This window comes from Odontesthes bonariensis, chromosome 21 (assembly GCF_027942865.1).
Source record: "Odontesthes bonariensis isolate fOdoBon6 chromosome 21, fOdoBon6.hap1, whole genome shotgun sequence".
Taxonomy (NCBI): domain Eukaryota; kingdom Metazoa; phylum Chordata; class Actinopteri; order Atheriniformes; family Atherinopsidae; genus Odontesthes; species Odontesthes bonariensis.
In genome coordinates, this window is record NC_134526.1 from 11,133,813 (window position 1) to 11,153,855 (window position 20,043).

The 20,043-nt window shown below is 37.7% G+C and overlaps 1 protein-coding gene across 1 annotated transcript in view; it reads right to left on the reverse strand.

Annotated features, from left to right (window-relative positions):
* elfn1a (extracellular leucine-rich repeat and fibronectin type III domain containing 1a) overlaps positions 1 to 20,043 on the reverse strand; it is a 90,612-nt gene that overhangs the window by 29,855 nt on the left and 40,714 nt on the right. Inside the window, exon 2 of the mRNA XM_075454609.1 lies at positions 7,518 to 7,608. The gene's annotated coding sequence lies outside the window, so the exon portion shown is untranslated. The remainder of the gene's footprint in view (positions 1 to 7,517; positions 7,609 to 20,043) is intronic.

Consider the following 20,043-nt stretch of genomic DNA (forward strand, 5'->3'; position numbering starts at 1 on the left):
CAGAAGCTTTTCTGGTGGGGTTTGCATGTTCTGCATGGTATTCTCTGGGTACTCCGACTTCCTTCCACCATCCAAAAACGTTCATGTTAGATTAATTGGCGATTTTAAATGTATCCCTAAAGTGAGTATGATTTTGTTCAATGAGCCACTGTGAAATGTTAAACTATTTTATTTCATCCCAAGTGTTTGGCCTGGTTTCACCTCTATAAAGGTGATTTAGAGATTGATAGTCATCTTCTTAGACCGATCATGGCCCTCTTCGGAGAGGAATTTTGCTGATTTAGTTTTACTCTTTGTGTGGTAAATCATCGTGTGATGAAGTTGCTCTCCTAACTCTGTGAACAAAGCTTGCAATATTGATTTTTTGAGTGTGCTCAATTTTGTTTTTCTCAATTCTTCCTTGAACTGAGCTGATCTAGTTCCCGTTGACATGAACTGCCTTCCCTGTTTGTCAGTGGGATTACTATAAAAGTAATGGATTGATTTCGCAAAACAGAAAATAAGACAGATGGAGCATAGCCCAAGTTAGCCTTTGTACCCTTGGAAACCATAGGGTCATGTAAATGACCCCTTTGTTTTCTAGAGTTTAACAGCTTTTTTCACAATGTTTCACCACTCACACACACAAAAAAAAGACTAAAGCGTGTACAAGACATTTGCTGTATTTGGATCTTCTCATCACGTAGGAAAGTCTTTAATCTGGCTAATGTAAAACTTCAGGCCATACTTCTGATAGATGTGGTGCTCACCAACAAATTGATGAACTAAGATAGCATGAAGAGAGCAAAGTAATCACTAAAAATCCTTCTGCATTGGCAAGTGGATAAGTTCAGTTCCAGTTCTACACCAAATTGCAACAGTACCATTGAGGATGCAGTACTGTCACTGGCTTTTATATTATTCAGATTTAAGACACTTATTCTCAGTAATAACGTCACAACATCAATTTTTAATCAAGAAGTCTAAACTACCCATTTAGTTCTTTAAATATAGATGGTGCTGTCATGGAGAATGTGGTATGTTGCATCAATCATGAGTAAAAAAAAACTATAATGGTTGTGAAAACAAGAGTTTATGTAGTCTTCATGTGCGTTATCAGTAAAGTAATTTAGACATGAATAACAGCAAAAGTCAGAGCTGTTTCCTTCTTCCATTCACTGAACATGCACTGCAGCCATCGTGAGGTTTAACAGGCCAAAGAGATATCAATACATTGAACCAATGATGAGGAAGGGTTACATTGCTTTGATGAGGAGGGAATCCAATAATTGCCAACCATACTGATGTTTTATAATCACTTTATGTGACTAATCTAAGACTCCCTTGGGATCCATGTCTCTCACAGGGTAATCCATGATGCTCTTCACAGTAATCCATTCAAATAACTCTTATACAGGCTCATTGATTAGGAATCTGGGTTGATGAAGGAGTTGATACTGTGCAACTTGATAGTGCTAAAACTGCTGTGGCTTAGATAAAAGAATGGTCAATGTGTTGACCGAGCTTTGATGATGTTCAGAAACATTTCTCAACTTTCAATCTGATTTTAGATTTAAGGCTAAAACAAATTAAAAATATTAATAAGAATTAAAATCAAAGGAATAAATTATAATAAGCAAGGGACAAGGGATACAGCACATCCTGGACACAATTTTTTCTAATCAAGATATTAAAAATTGGAGCTTTGTTTTCCTCTCCAGCTCAAATAATTAGATTAACTGTTTGAAGTCCAAACATGTCCTCTCTAATATGGCTAAGAAGAATGTTATGGAAAGAATAAATTAAGAAGATACATTGTCATTTTACTAGTCATTTTGATATTATTAATATAAATTACCCTAATCGTAGCAGAAACAAAAAGAAACTTAAAACCCTTTCATGCATAGAGGTCACTACAGTGTACAACTGTTTAAAAGTGTTTTTTCTCTATATGTGCCTGCAATTTTGGGCACTGCTGCATATAGTCCACTCTAGTGGAAGCTATTGCATCATCCCATACAAAAAAATCCCATTGGCTGGTCATTGCAATGGGAAAAAGTAGTCAGTGAAATCAAGATGGCCGACAGACAGGGAGAAAGACAAAACACCTCAGCTATTTCGGCTTCTACCTTCTACAAAAAGATACCAGTGCAGGTAAAAAAAATATAATTACATCAAGTAACATCTAAGGTGACATATTATGTAAATATTTTCCAAGTTTTGATTTTATATTTGGAGGAAATACAGATTAATCATCTGTCCACTCAATTGTACATCATGCATCACTAGCTATGTTTCAACTTGAATGCAATGTCAATTACTACCAACTTTGTTCTTGAAAATAATTCATATCCTATAATGTTTTGGCTGTAAATGAACTTTATAATGTAATTTGAGGTTTTTCTATACATCCTTATATTTTGTAGAGCTCAAAAAGACATGCATGCAGGGTAATAGAGGAGTTTCCAGACTCAAGTGAGGAAGACTGTGCTTCTGGTAGCAGTGATGAGGAATGGCTGCCAGTACAGACAGGTGCAAGCAGAGAAGTAGGATCAAGCAGTGATAGTGAAGGTGAGGAGTCTGGAAATGTTGCTGAGGGAGTTGAGGCTGAGGAAGGAGATGAAGCTGATGAAGGAGATGAGGCTGTTGAACCTGAGGGAGCACCACCTCCCAGAGCTCAGGGGAAAAAAGCAAAAGAAAAGAGTGTCAGAAATGTCTGGAAAGCTAAGGATAACCAGTTTGAGGGAGACCTGCCTCCTTTCTTAGGAGAGAGCAAGATGAATGTTGAGGGAGCAGATCCAATAGATTTCTTCATGCATCTTTTCACTCAGGATATGATCGATGACATTGTATACAATACAAACCTGTACGTTGTCCAGAAAGGAAAAGACAAGCTGGCATTGACCTCAGAAGAGTTCAAAACATTTCTTGGAATTAATATGGTAATGTCATATGTCAGATATCCTAGATCCAGAATGTACTGGTCATCAGAGACAGGACTTCGTCTTGAACTGATAGTCAATGCAATGCCAGTGAACAGATTCGAGCAAATTCTCAGTTACATGCACTTTGTTGACAACTACTCACTGGACCCTGAAAATGCTGACAGGTTTGTCAAAATCAGACCAGTCTTGGATGCACTCAAGGAAACCTTCCGCTCAGCACTTGATCCAGAAGAATTTCAGTCGGTCGATGAGATGATGATTCCCTACAAGGGACGCCTGTCTATCAAACAATATGTCCCCAAAAAACCCAAGCCCTGGGGAATTAAAGTGTGGGTGCGAGCAGGATCCTCTGGGTACATGTACAACTTTGAACCCTATCAAGGTTCAGCTGGGGGACGAGGTGAGATCAGTCAGCTGGGAATGGCTGGAGATGTAGTCATGCGCCTTTGTGAAGACATTCAAGACAAGAATCACAAGGTGTTTTTTGACAATTTCTTTTGCACCATTCCCCTCCTTCAGGCACTGGAACACCAAGGGATCTATAGCACTGGCACATGTAGAAGCAACAGGCTCCATGGAACACAAGAAAAGCTGAAAAGAGAAAAGCAAATCAAGCAAGAAGGGAGAGGATCTGTCTCTGTCGTGACCAATGCGCGAAACATCACTGTCACACGCTGGTTGGATAGTTCAGTGATTCACATGGCCTCTTCCTGCACCGGCCTGTCCCCGACAGATGTGGCACAGAGATGGAGCAAGAAAGAGAAGCAAATGCTCAACATCCAAAGGCCATTTTCCGTGAAGCTGTACAATCAGCATATGGGTGGAGTAGATCTCATGGATCAATGTGTTGCCATGTATCCCCACCGACGCAGAAACAAACGGTGGTACATCAGAGTGTTCTTTCACTTCCTTGATGTCACAACTGTGAATGCCTGGCTCCTTTATAGAATGTCTGGAAATGAAGCGAAGGATCTGCTGCACTTCAAGGCGTCAATAGCTCGTGCTCTCATCAATTCAGGATCCGTGAAGATACACACCAGAGGCAGACCCAGTGCCACTCCACCACCGGCAAAACGGAGAGCAGTGTCTAAGGCCCCCCCTGAGATCCGGTATGCCCCTGGAAACCACTGGCCCCAGCTCAAGGAAGCAAAAAACGCCAGCAGATGCCAAGATGCTGCGTGCACACGAAGAACCAAGTACATCTGCATGCAGTGTCTTGTAGCTTTGTGCCCCGGATGCTTTGGCAACTACCATAGAAAATAGTCTCAGAAATGAGCAACAAGCATGATTTGACAGGAAATAGATACTATGAGAGAATATGCTCAGTTCAGAGACTTAACAGTTCAGAGACTTGACAAGAATACAGTATGATAAACACCAGTTACAGTCAAGATTCTATGAGTTTGTACAGTTCAGAGACTGTTACTTGTGTCACACTATCCTCCTCAGTTCAGAGAGAATATGTCTTTATTTCATAACCTTGTTTTACATCCCTAAAGATAAATAAAAACGCCTAGTGAAAAAAAAGTTTTATGTTTATGTTAACTTTTACGTTTATCAATAGAGCTCAAATAGAGAGGCCTACAGAGTAGTGGAGTAACCACCATTCCAACAGAATACCATATTACAACTGTATAACTAAATTACAACTATACCTATATAACTACCATGTTATTACATTGATATTTTTTTACAGTACAAAATGCATGAAGTACACTTGAGTGGACAGATAAATATTTCTTTATAGAATAAAGATAGAAATTTATTTTTTTTCAAACCTTGTTTTACATCCCTAAGGATGTATAAAAACACTTAGTGAAAAAATCCTGACTGAGTTTATCATAATTCATGCATGAGAGGGAAGATACAAGCCAAAAAACCTGAATCACAGGCCTTTTAAAATACAACCAAGCATATGGCGACTTGAGTCTCAAGTAGGATATATGTTAGTTGAAAACAGGATAAATGTTTTTAATCCAGTTTAGTTCAATTATAAATCAGATTACTCATTTTTTTTAAAGCTGTTTTTAGCCACTCTGCTGTCCTTTAAAGTCAGAACCAAGAACTTGTTAATACTGTAGTGGGGATGCAGTATCATGCCATGAAAGTGCTGGCTCGTCGGCATTAAGTTCAGTGTAAAAACTCTAAATGTAAAAACAAAATATAACTGAACTTTTATCTTTTTTGTGCTTTCGCACAGCTTTCTCTTGCTATAGAGCTTAGTTATGGTGACGAAGCTACTTGTTATCTAGCCTACTTTGCAAGTAATTTACATCACTGCTATGCAGATGATCTTCAGTTATATATTTATTTTAAACCCAATGATGTTTTTAAGGTACAAATCTTCCTTAGATTCTGTCAGAGGTTGGATGGCTGACAATTTTCTTCAATGTAATGAAGTCCTTGTCTGTGCCCCTGATAGGTTTTTACCAAAGATAATTGAGACTCTCGACCCGCTCGCCTCAGCTCTTAAACCCTCAGTTAGGAACCTCGGGGCAACTCTTGACTCATCGTTGACTTTGGATGCTCATGTTAAATCACTGATTTGCTATTGTTTTTATAATTTGAAAAATATTGCCAAGCTAAGTCCCATTGTGTCACAATGGTCATAAATGATCATACATGCTTTTATTTCATCATGTCTAGATTATTGTAATTATATATTCACTTGTCGGAGTGCTGCAGCGAGGCTTCTAACAAAATCTTCCAAGTATTCTTCATGTCACTCTGTTGCAAACTCAACTGCACTGGCTCCCCGTCGACTAAAGAGTACATTTCAAAACGTTGTGTTTTAACATTTAGAGCGCTACATAGACAAGCACCAACTTACATCAGAGAACTTTTTTAGCCATACATCCCCAGCAGGTCCTTGAGGCCATGTGACCAGGGCCTGCTGGCTTTGCAGCACACACAGTTGAAAACTAAAGGTGACGGGGCCTTTGCAACAGTGGCTCCCACTCTCTGGAACTCCCTTCCTCTGAGCCTGAGATCCATGGACTCTGTGATTCCTTTTAAAAAGCAGCTGAAAATCCATCTTTTTAAACTTGCTTTTGATTAGCTTTTGTTATGTTTTTTAGTATTTTTCACATTTCCTGTATTTCCTTGTGAAGCACTTTGTGATTTTTATCTTGAAAGGTGCTAAATAAATAAAAGTTTACTGACTATACATTCACCTTCAGCTTGTTACTTCAAGTAAAGGGCTTGAGGGAACTATCAAATTTAGAAAAACTCTTTGATTGCTGTTGAACCACATTGCAGATCCCATGATGAAGCCATTAGGCACCACGATTCCACTTTGTGTTACATGACAGCTGGGGTAGCTGGTGAGTTAGGTGAGTTGAAAGGTTGTGCAGGTTAGGAAAATATATTGCAAGAAAGTGAGTCAGTGATGATTCACAGGGTCACATCCCTTCTGCAGGGCCAACTTAATTACTACTAATTGTTCAGTGTGTGCATGCGGCTCCTGTCACTGTGCCACAGCAGCCGGTGAAAGCACTCATCTGTTGCTCCGTTAGCAGCATTATTTGAAAAAGTGCTATTTTTCCCCCTGAAAGAAGACATGACAAAAGCTGCTTATGGGTAGAGAACAAGGTGATTTATTCTTATAAAGAACTCAACATCTAGCTCACCATTGTACTGTGATTGATTACTAATAGGTTTTACCTTATTGTGAAAAACAACAGGGCACATTTCAGGTCACATTTCTGTTCGAAAACAAGAAAAGTGAACAGGAAAAATAATTTTTCACAAGAAACTTGCTGAATTGGCTGTAAAGACCACAGTGAAGAAGTAACACAGCTGCAAAATGATTTTTCTTTTGGGCTTTAAGTCTTCTGGTTGAGCAGAATTTCTTGTCTTGCAAAATAGCTTTTCATGTGCAAGATCTTTATCATTTTTTGATCTAATTTCATTTTATTTATTTTACTCTTCTTTTATTGGATGTTTTATTTTTTTTTGCATATTCATTGCAGATTTTGAGACGATATATAAATTATGTATATGTGTACAGATCTATATATAGATCTATATATTCTTTTTTTTTTGGTACAACTTGTCCAGCACTTTGGTCAGTCGAGGTTGTTTTTAAATGTGCTTTGGGGATAAACATTGAAACTGATTAGTGTAATTAATTTCTAATCAAATTCATTGTCTAGTTATATACTTATTCAACTTTATACCCAACCATAGTGACTCATTACATTTCTGGAATGCACAATGTCATTGGGATATTAATGAACATTTTGATTTCAAATTCAATTTGACTCAATTTGCATACTCTAGTGAGTGTATTTTTATTTGTGTGTTTAAAATTTTCTGTCAAATATGAGATTGATTTCAGTTTCTGATGCTTGTGTAAGATAATAACAGCAAGAGAAATTCTTGAACCTGAACACCGCATAAATCCACAGAGGGATATCTATGCTGTTCACTGTCAGAATGACATGTCCTTTGAGTGCCTTCAGCGCTGTACTGTTCTTGTCATGTGTATTGACCAGTGGATTAGCGGTGTGATCCTCTTAGGGTGCGTTTGCTCATGCAGAGGCTCAGCTGAGTCAAGCCGCATGCACAGCTGTACCAAACACCTGCACTTACCGTTGTAATCTAGGTTGAAATCCTCAGTGTGAGAAAGCATCCCTGGTGGCCTCCAGCAGTGCAGATGTTCTTCAGTTTCTCTTGTTGAACTCTGTGGAACAATAAATTAGATATGGTACATGTGAATATTCAATTTGTTACGAGGAAGTTTGCTTTCAAGCATCAAGGAAATGCGTTTTGTTTGCTACCACTATGTCCATTGTTTCACATGCCTTTGTGCTGTGCAATAATTCACGTCAGCATGTTATATGCAGTCCATGGAGGTCTATCTCAACATTGTATGAAATAATAAAAGAGAAAAAAAATAATTCATCTTCAAAGGATAACTTTCTTTTGGCATTGCAGAATTAATTCAGAGCCATGTCCCTCCCTCCCACCTTTTATTCGGGAATGGGAACCACCTCATTAACCTTATCTAACAAGTGCAAGCTAATGGAATCCTCTGTTTCAGTTTCTGGTCTTGCCAAAGTTAGTTTTACTAATTAATCAAACATGAACCCCCCCACTGCCTTTCCATCATCTTAATGACTAACTATAAAAGCAAGTGAGAATGCACACACTGCCCAGGGGGAGGCTACTTTGGAATGTCTTTCATGCATTTTTATTGAAAGTTGAAATAACGACAAAAGAAAGCTTTGCACAAAGAGAGATAGATGTTTTGTATTCACAACAATGAGCCTAATAGAGATGAAACACGATTTCTTCATCGTTTCTCCATGCGTCATCCTTACTGTTATGTTTTGTGTTTAAGGAGTCTCAGCAGAATGCAGCGATGCAAGGCTACCATTTTACCACCTACATACATATTAATGTCTGCATAACACAAGCTCTGGATTACAGCACACTTAAGTATTCATACTGCTCCCCTTTCCTATGAAACATTTCGATGCTCTCATCCCTTGTGATTCACAGTGTATGACATGGTGTGCCAGATGAAAAGCACGGGCAAATTCTAGTCTTCAACAATCAGTAATGGAAATCTGCAAAATGGCTAGATTTTTTGGTAAATGAACAGACAATAGAAAATGTGATTCAATTAGCTGGTGAGGCTGCCATTTGCATTCCGGTGAAAAGGGTGGTAAAGTGGCCCAAGGCAGCTGCCTTTCAGCAAAGACCCATGACAACAAAAACGCAGCGGAACCAAGAGAAAAGAGGAGTTTGGGAGTCTTCAGCTGTATTTTTTTAATTGCTCATCATAATGACTCCATTTAGCGGTTCAATGACCCATTTCATGGCATTGAACAAGCATGGGAAGCTTTCTGTCCTTGGCAGGGTCAGTCCTGCAGCTGCCCCTGCTGCCATGTTTCAACCAAGAGTGATCCTGTTTTTTTTCCACCACATTGGGCTTTAGCAGGCAGGTCGCTCTGAAATGTTCCCTCGAAAAAACATCCACACGTGTGCACCAAATTTATCCCCACAAATTAGGTATGGACTAAATGTCACTGCACAGGGGGATTCAGTTCAAAGAGGTACTCATTATCGGAAAGAAATATGATTATTCCTCATGAATATTGCAGAGCATCAGATAAAGGCAGGTTTGTCGTGTTGACACCAACCATCTATGTAAGCAGATAACCAGTATGCCCAGTTGAAATGTTAGCAGTGACTATGTTTAAGTACCCATCTACAGTAGAGACTATGAATTCATGTCATTATTACCTTTATTGGAGGACAAAATCGACAATTGAATTTCTTCTGATGGATAAAGAAACAAGGCTTGACCTGAATGTTTGAAAACCTCAACTACTGCCAAATAATCAACATCAAAATTATAATTATATAAATATATATCATTATATATATTATAATTATAATAAATATATATATTTTCATTTGTGTTTTTTGGGGTAATTATTCACCTGAGCATTCAAACAATTTATGAAATAGAAAATAATCCAAATGCCAACATTAATTATTATTATTGTTCATAGACAAAGACATTTATTCTCAATTTATTATAGCTCATCATGTCTCTTTATCATGGGCACCAGGACTGTGGTATGTGACTCCAAGACTCCAAGTTTACAATTTCCAACTATGCAAGCAAGCATCTGAACCAATTCTGGTCTGGATTAACCTTAAAATGAGCAAAAATGACCTAACAACCTAGGCAAATGGCCTGAAAAATGAAAACATATTAGCTGACCTACAGCTGTGAGCTGCATGTTAACATGCCATTCAAACAGTTAATTTTCATTTATTTCAATGAGACGTGTCTTTTGTGAATGCTCAACATTTCTGTTGATTTCTTTTGATTCTTTGATTCTTTTTTTTTTTGTCTTTTGCAGTCGTCACCTTGTACTATTGTATACACACACAATGGATATGTCTAGATATGTCTATCTATACAGTGTATTGTGTGTGTAATAGTTTCTGTGTAAAGTAAGTCTCACAGAAAGTCCAAAATTTATATTCAAGATAGAACTTCAAGACCAACTCTGCCTCTTAGAAACTGTGTTTATACATTGAACCAGTTATATCACTGTGTCAAATCTATCGTCTGGCTCCGTTATTTTCCCAAAGTAAGTAGTTTGTTTCTTTTATTTATCCTTTTTAATCTTTTCATTTAAATTCTTTCCCTTTGTACTACATTTACCTACTTGACTAAAGTATTTGTGCGTGGTGTTGGATACTAAGAGGGGGAAAAATAATTCAGCGAGTGACAGATTCAGTCAACAGACAGTAAAGTGTCAACCAGAAGCATTTTGTACAATGAATAAAAATCTGCAACTGCAACATTTTCTCACCTCATCACATATGGATGCTTTGATAGAAGCCTGTATGGTTGCACTTAGATGTAAAGGATCAGTGCCATAACCAGCATTGAAGACACACAGGTCATGACCTCGGTATTTTCCCCAGTGTTTTTTTTTTTTCTTTTTTTTTTTTATTCAGAGAAATGTCAAATTAATATATGATGAAAATCGTTCTAACTTTGATTGGTGGAAAGATCAGCATGCATTCTCATTTGTTTTTCTGAAAATAAAGTCCACGTAATCCCTTTATTATCACATTATATTTTAAAACTGAGCGGAAATACGCCACCCGACATTGGAAACATGTTTATCATATTACGCAGCTTCGACGCGAAAGTCAGCTAGGAAATGGAAGCAAGATGAAGAAATCTACCAAACAAACTAAACTCAGCTTTGGAAAGCCAACTGGCCAGGGGAAAAGAAAGAGAGAAGGAGGTGAGTTCATTTCGCCAATCGCCAGTGAGAATGAGTGACAGTTCATAATGTTCATATTTGTTCAAAGCGCGGCTAGGAATAGGAGGTTGCTAGATCATTGTCCTCAGCATTTCAAGCAACAGTCACAAAGCCCCTTGGTTAGGATTTCGTTTTCCAGTCGGCACAAACACACTGCACACAAATCTCTCTCTCAATTCGATTTTCCAAACAAAAAAAGTTGTGTAATGAAATCATTGGGAATCGTGACACGGCTTGGGCTGTTAAACTAACTTTTTTTTTAATCAGGGCTTGACAGTTTTGTGCCAACTGTAGCTAGTGGTCATTCAGCCTCACTAGCTACAGTTTTGTTCAGTGCTATATGGCTTCCTACATGTAAATAAAGCAGACTAATAGAAACTGGGTCAGAAACTTATATTTTTCTTTTACTTAAAACAATTGATGATGCACACGGGGCAAAATAACAGAATGAAATACCCCGTGTACTCTCTCATATGATACAATCTTGAGGTTAGTTGTGCTGCTCATGGTGCATGATGAAGCCAAGTTTTACCAGCATTTAGCTAGTTGTCAGGCCCAGCATTATACCTATGTCTTCTCTGTGTTGAGTGAATGGACTGAATTGAGACAATACATCTAAAATACAGCCAACATCTTGTGGTCTGGAGGAAGAGGATGAGAATCAGGGAGTTGAAGAGAGAGAGTCAGTAGAGGAAGAAAGGGGAAGAACTGAGTCAGGAGAGGAAGAAATAACAGAATCAGGAGATAAAGATAGGGAAATGACAGGTGAAGATGAAGAACGTCCAAGTACAAGTTTTTCCATCCATGATCCGGCAAGCTATAAATACAAAAAATCCTACACAGATGAGGAAAAAAGGAACATTCTACAGGGTAGATGGACTCACTGACTCCCTCACTCACATTCATTCTCACTCACTCACTCACTCACTCACTCACTCAGTCACTCTCATTTATTATCACTCACTCACTCACTCACTCACTCACTCACTCACTCACTCACTCAAATACTCTACTTTTGTGATCACAAATTGTTTTAATAAACTTGTTCACCTACATATTCACCTCCTTGATGGGCTTGTGATTTACCTCTGTTTATTCACGTTTCCAAACTGTATTTTAAAAAGTCACCATATTGGGATGTTTTTTTTTGTCAAATAAGATTTATCGCAATATTTGACCTCGGTATTTGAAAAATCCTGGTTACGGCCCTGTAAAGGATACATCTTTGATGTCAGTTTTCTGTAGGCATCAAAGTCCAATAGAATTCCTCCACATCTGCAGATGCTGTGAGATCTCAGTGAAATGTATTTTGCTAAGATCTCACAGAATATCCCAATGGAGATACAAATATCATGAGACTTGTCACGGCTGTAATCAAGAAAACAGAGGAGAAGGAAGTGTTTCTTCTCATCTGTGACTACTGTTGTTAAAGCGTGCAGTTGAACCCAAACAATGATATTTTACTGAATCTAAACAAGTGGTTTTATACATAAACCTTACTGAGCACCACCTGATCATAAAAATCTAAATTTGTCCATCACAGGATGTGAACCCCAATCTCTTGGGTGTTCCATGTGTTTTATTCATCCATAACCCATCCAACATTCAAATTTAGAGTTTGTCAGTTTTTATCTGTCCTCAACCAGCAGGAGCCTACATGATGAAAAAAATAAAACAAGAGAGGCTGCGGCAACTGTGGAAAAAAGACTTCTGCAAAACGGAATCGCTGTGAAGGGATTTACAGGCCTCATAAGTTGTTTTGCATCATCTGCCCTTGTAATACAACAACTTTTATTATTCCTGTGACAATTCAACCACACACCAACATTAGTTTAGCTGCAGAGGTCAAATCTCTACTTCGACTGCTAACTTGTTATCCTGTAACATTATCGATTCTGGATGCACTGGTTGGGTTTATATTGGATGTGGTGCACTGTATTTTGTAGGTGAAAATGCATGATGTAGTAAAAAATCTTCAGGCTCTCATGGATTCTTTTTATTTGTGTAGCACAATTCAACAACAAGGTGATTCAAAGTGCTTTAGAGAGACATTAAAAGAGTAGAAATAAAAAGCAAGATTTAAATTTTAAACAAAAAAGAAAGATATAAGAACAATAGATAAAATCAGTAGTTAAAATATGATTAAGTTTTGAAACTCAAGCTTCAGATTTGGAGCTTTATTCAAATGCAGCTGAAAATAGGTTTTTCTTCAACCTGGACTTAAATACACTGAGTGTTTCAGCTGATCTGAGGCTTTCTGGGAGTTTGTTCCAGAGTTTAATAAACAAGTCTGCAGTGTTGTGAAATTTTTATCTCACAAGGACCTGGATGTGGTTACCTATGCTTTTATCTCCTCTCGGTCAGACTGCTGTCGCTCACTCTACACTCAGAATCCTACAAAGGTGCAGGGTTTAATGACTAAAAAGAAATATGCTTGCAAAACAAAAATGCATTAAGTTTAGGTTTGTTAAATGATTTTGGTTGCACCGAAAATCATGCGTCTAAAATAATAACTTATTGAATGAACGTCATAAAAACACTGGACAAATTTCCAGACAATTAAATTGCTGTCTTTCAGCAATAAAGCAATTCTGTTTTATAAATTGATATGTTTGGGTTGGGTCAACATAATCTACAGGAGTTGATTAAACTTTTTTTTTTACCAGGGCAAGTTCTCAATTTAATTGCATTGCTTGAACCAATTTTACTTTACTTGTTGAATTAATATTAATGATATTTTTTTGCAGTTTTTACTCATATTGGTCTTCAGTTTGAAATACTTGTCAACACAACGAGATTCAGTTTGGTTTCAGGGAAGATTGTGTTGACCCAACCCATATAACCCCCATAATTACTTAATGTTGAAAGAAGGAAATACGATTGTATGAAAATCTGTTGCATGTTTTTATATGTTAATAAAAAAAAAAGGTTTTGTTTTTAGGGTTTATGTGGGGCTGACACAGTCCAACCTTTCAAGACCATACTTCAGAGGACAGCTTCTAGACTTCTAACTGGCACAAGGAAAATGGATCACATCCCTCCAGTTCTGCCTGAGCTGCGCTGGTTATCAGTGTGCTACAGAATTGCTTTAAATTTTCATTATTTGTTTTTAAAGTCCTTCATGGTTTAGTTCCACAATAAGTTACTGGCATGCTTTCCCTTACATAAGCTCATCAACCCATACCCATCTGTTTCTCTCAGTCCCTCACTCACATCTTAAATGTAAAAGTAGGTGAACCATCTTTCATACTTGTTTTAACAATCTTATTGAATTGTTTTGATTTCTTACTGGTTTTATTTTTATTGAGCATGTCGTGGTTTTTATATTGTGTTTCTAATACTATTTAAATTGTCTTTATAGCTCTGATTTATTTTTATTTTTTTTAGCCTGAATGGAGAGCAGTTTGGTTCAACTGCTGTTGTTTTAAATGTTCTGAATAAACAAAGGTAACTCGACATGTGTTTTCTTCTGCAACAAACACTACATAAAGATAATGAATATTTAATACTCCTTTTCTAAGAAGTAGAGACTTTAATATGAATAAAGTGGAGCACTGTACAGTACATCCCTCTTCTAAAAAAGGCACAGCTCCTATACCTAAATCTTTTCATCTTTTGTGTTGCTTTATCAAAGACATAATAAATGTGAGGAGGGGTCAGGTTGCTGCCTTGGAGGAGGGGGTGCGGTGGCAGCTGCAGGAGGAGTGAAGGTGAAGGTGTACAGGAGAGGCAGATCCAATATGGTCTTAAAAAGCAGGGATTTCTGGCACATGTCCATGATGCTGACCCAGAGTATTGAAAGGTTGAGCATTGGCACAGATCTGACTGATTCTGCTCAGCTGCTGTGTTGCAAAGGAGGGCATATGAGTGTGAGGACAAAAATAGCTCACTGTGGTCCACAGTTTGACACTACTATTCTCAATTTGAGTCAATACCAAGTAATTTTGTCCTATGTAAACAATTTATTGATTCATAGAAAGTTTAATTGTAAAAATTAAGTCAGGGATATATGTATTTTAATAATGCAATATTTACATGTGTGCATAAAGGATGTTTCAGTTCATTTTAATGTAATTTATTTTATTACTCATTCAAGAGTGTATTGCAGAAAACCTTCTACTTTGTAACAAGTTGTTAGGGGGAGTTTATATTCAGAAAAGGGTGGTCCTAAGTCAAATATTTTGTGACCCTTTCTTTTTCCTATGTAAAAAAGGGAAAACCATTTTGTTACACCTGTTCCTTCAGGCGAATGGTTATTGTGCTTAAGTGGTTTAAAGACCAAAGGTTATCATATTAATTTGACAGTAAAACAAAAGTGGAAAACAGTGAGATTTTCTAAATGAACATTACTTGGGGATGTTACATCAGGTGTTGTTGTTGGTAGCTCACAACTATTAGATGTTACCTGGAAGATGTTGGTGGCTCCAGAAAGTTCTCTGATGAGTGGCTAATTGATGGTTTAAGAAAAAAGATTTGAAAATAAGAGATGTTTAAGTTTCGTGATGGCAACTCTGCAGCAAAGCCAGGATGTTCTATATAAGGAGGCGGTTTCTGCCCTTCTTTCACCTTTAGCAAGTGTCATGACCTGTGTTGTAGATCCTGGAAGGGCATCAGGTGTTATAGAAAACCATTCACAATTTTGAAACACTGTTCTTAAAAAATGTTTTGACCTTGGTATTGTTATCTTTGTAATGGTATAGGCTTGAAAATGAATTCAAATGGCTCCAATGCAAAATGCATACAGCTGTGAGTGTAAAAACAGAGCATGTTATCACTCAGTTTGATTTCTTATCTCTCTTTCATGATTATAAAATAAGGTGACACCACTGACAGGGTTATATTGTCTTGTAATATAGTGTATTAAGTACCACTGGTCAGTGGCCAAACAGCCGAAATAAATCTAAATGTTAGTGTTTAGATGTGACAGACGTGTTGCTTATCTTAAACAGCACACATGAATCACCATGACTTGAGAGTAATTTATGTTCAATTTGAACTTTTTTGATTTTGGCAAGATGGATGAATTTTACTAGGTGACAACATTTCCTCTGATGTACTTTGCTGATCTGGAGCAGTCAATCAAGAAGTGGCTTACTGCACTTAAAAGCATGACAGCTGGAGCGGAGGAGGGTGTACAAAAGCACAACTAAATCTTTGTAACATGCTGCAGTCACACGCAACAGACTGCAGAGGGTGAGAATCAGACTGGCAAAAAGAATCCCGGCCCTTTGAAAGATCCACTCTGAGGTGGAGAGAGTGTGTAGTTTGATGTGTCTTATGTGCTCTGCTTGTTGGGTCTGTTTTGTTAAGCTCGCCAACTCAACCTGTGTTGGTGTCTGAAGAGTATTGACTCGAAGAGATGCAAAAGAAGATAGACGACAGGAAATCGCCACCTGAAGTTGTATTTGAATCTGAACATAGGGATTTTCCAACAGAGCATGAAATGACTGCGCTGAGTTATTAGATTTACGTATTGTCATATTGTCTGCCAATACTTCAGAGGTGAAGTTCTTGATTTTACATCAGAGTGACTCATTCTCACGGTAGACAAGAGGGAAGCAACACATTTGGTTTCCATATAGAGAGTGGAAACAAATAATCCTTGAATAAAGCAACAGACATACATGTGCAGCGAGCACATACACACAAGTCTTTCCATTTAGCCACTTGCCCCAGAGGATGTATATGCAAACAGTAAACTTGAAATTGCCTTTCTAAAAATAGACATGTATATTTACTGTACCCTCAACCACAGCAATTGCGATCCTCAGTTAAAAAAAGAAATAAAAAAAGACGGAATGGGTTTCCTGATAGCTTCATGAAAGTAAGACGCTGGTGTACTATTCTTTCACTCATACAATATTAACGTGGCATGGTATGTCTTCTAGAGCACATATAATGTTGTTATAATGGCTTTACAGGAAAAAGAAGATATCTTTGCCGCTGAAATACAAAATGAACATGCAGCTTAGAGTGCACGTGAAACCTTTCCAGTTTGGAGAAAAGAAAAAGTTTAAACATTGTGAGACTTTTTTTCACAGAGATTTGGGGAAGAAACTGCCAGGTAAAAATGTTTTATTTAGCATAAACTGAACTGTAGATGCAGCCTTGTAAAAAGTCAAGTGGTAGTGGTTGTCACACTAAGTGCTGACATCATCAAATTGCTGGTTTATAATATTTCCTGGGTTCCTTACGTTTCTGCTATCAAAGCTAGTTATTTGTGATTACAGCTGTAATCTCCATCCTCCTACACACTAGTTTAGATTTTTTTTAAAAGAGCTTGATGGCCACATTGGGATGTACAGTGTGTCAATGATTCTGTATGATATTAAAAGCATAAAGGTCAAATTTCTAATAGAATAGCAGAATGAGGGCAGAAAATAAAACAAGATCCTTATCGATTTTCCCTTTTGATGAAATACAAATAATCTCCTTTTCTGCCTTTTGTCGTCCTTAAAATTGATCTGTGTATCACTTAAACTTTTTTTTAAATTAGCTACACTTTTAAATGGTATAAAGGCTTTAAAAAAAATGACACGTCTCATTGTGTATATATATATTGACATTTTCAATGTACTCTGTCAATATAATGTCAGAGTACAATAATGTTAAATTGATTGCTAATCAATTCTCAGAGTTGACAAGCGAGCATCAGTACTGCAGGTGGGCCCTGAGCTCAAGGAAATAATTCTGAATTTAATATTACAAAATAATGTTTAGCAGAATTATGATTAGCATCACTGTACAAATTAGCACCAGAGAGTAGCACTTCTTGTTAATATTTGAATAAATAATTCTCTGTGTAAAAGAAAAAAAAAAATCACCTTTTTTTTGCGCTACCTATTCACTTTAAAAAGCTGTGTGCTGCCGGATTGAAAGAGCCCTCGCTGTTGACACTTCATTTCAGAGGTGCATTCATGATCTTTTATTAAAGCCATTCAGTGCACTGTGAACAGACTGGACCCTGGGGTACAGAGGTTGGAAAGCTATTAAGTGACACAAACTCTGAGGCAGTTTTGTTTTGCATTCATTTTATGTCTGATCTTTGCCACTTAGTTCTTCTTCTATGCTGCCAGGGCAACTCTGAATAGTGATGAATAGTAACAGTGAGGTAGTGTGTCACGGACAGTGGCCTAGCACACATGAATGTGACAAAGACATAAATGTACTCCCCTGTCTGTTTTTACTTTATTATTCATCAGGGACATCTTCTGAAGTCAAAGAAAGAACCTTTGAATGACATGGGCAGTAATTTGTTATTATATGAAATAAGTGGGGTAGAATGATAAGGATGACAAGTATATCAGGAACTCTGCGTGGTTTTACACCATTGCCTTTAATGCTTTCACCAGACTTTCTTCAGGGTAACACTAGCAAAAGAGGGCATTTTGTGCTGGTACTTTCGCATTGAATGAGAAGAACAGTGAGGGACATGTGCATGTAAAGAACAGACTAATGCATAGAGGCTCCTTTCAGCAGAAGAAAAGAGTCATGTAACATTGTGCACTTGTGTATTCAAAGCATACACTGTGTCCATTTTCAGCACTAAGAATATGAAGTATTTCTGAAAAGTGGAAATTGCAGAAACTTGATGAACTCACAAGGACTAAACAGAGGCTACTTCATGTGAAATGTTTCCTGTGATGTTCCCACGGTGACGGCATCTGGGAAAATATATGGTGATGTGGAACACTGATCTTACTGCGACACTCCTGTCGTTTACCTCTTCTAGATAAAGCTCCTGCACTACTGCAAAGTCTGTTAATGCTTTTAGCAGAGCAAATCAACAGCCTCAGCAATAATTTAAGACGAATCCTGTCATCGCTGTCATCATTAGACCTGAATTCAAGCTGTGATTCAGAGGCTTGCAAAGAGAGTCTGTGATGCACGCCACACTTCACTCTGAGCATTTATCAGCCTGTCTAATTGATTTCATCAGTGGGAAATCAAGATTTAGCCCTGAAAAAGATGGACAAAAATATCAGGACTTTCCTTCTCTTGAAGCTATGTGGTTTAGTACAGCTGGGGTTGGGTGATATGACCATGAAATTAAATTTCCATTTTGTTCAGCCTTAGGGACACTTTGTGGTTTCAATCCCCACAGTGTTCCTCTTTTAAAATACAATCATTACTGAAATTTCTTCGCACCAGTGCACTCACTGTCTTGTCAAAGTAAAACAAAAATGCTTTTATAACTGAAGTTTCAGAATTCTGATGGGAACAAGCATCTAAATTGAAATAATATCATACATATCTCTTAACAAAATGCTAGTTAAGTGAGACTGGGTGATAATGTCAGAAAAAAGAGACAGAGAATGTGGAGAAGAGGATTGACGCTTTTATATTTAGTTGTGGTATTAGCCTTGATGCTTCCAGTCTGTTTTCAGAGGAGAACTTTAAACAACAGGTGGTCTTGTAGTTTGATCTTTAGGCTGAGCCATTATCATGTCACTAAATTACCATGACTTCCTTTCTTTGAATTTATTCGGTCATCATCCATGACCCAAAAATAATTCTCAGAATATTTCTGACAGTGATCATGTATTCTGATCTTATGATTTAGGCATTCTAACACTGAGCAAAAGCAAAAAAATGAAACAATCAAATTAATACAATAAATGGCTTAGCTCCAATTCAATCCTTTTAAAAAATACTCACCCTTAGTCTTGATGAAATTGAATTTTGGATCGGAATTAGAGTCTATAGTTTAGTCAGTATTGTAAAATTTAAATGGATGTAGTTATGTCAATTTGCTGAGATTGGCTAAGCTGCCATCAGGTTATGCAGGCTTTAAAGGCAGGCTTTTCTGTGCAGAGGACAAAAGGTGTGAGCCCTCTATAAAAGAAGCTTGCAGTTTAATTGATGTGATTAGAGGAGACTTAGAGGACTGTGAGATGTAAAAGCCTGGAATTGCTGCATTCCTGCTGAGCACCCTTAAGGCCTTCAAGTTGTTTGCAGAAGCTGTCAAGTTGACCGAGTGTCGTAAAATCCTCTTATTTAAGTTTATTATTACACCCGAACCAGCCCAGCTTCACAGTGTGGAGCTACAGTGCCTGGAATACGTATAAAATCCAAGCATGAGATGGAGAACACACCACAGATTTGCTGCCAGGTGATGCATATCTGGGACATGATCTGACATGAAAAATTGCACAAGTTGTCTCGCCCAATTCAACTCACGTAGCTCAGCACGCACAAAGGAGTGGGACTACTGTCGGGCCCATGTGGCTGCACTGTACATATGTTAACACAGAAACCTGCGAGGCCACAAAGCAGGAAACACGTAGCATGCAGAGCGCTTTTGCACAGTGAGTGTA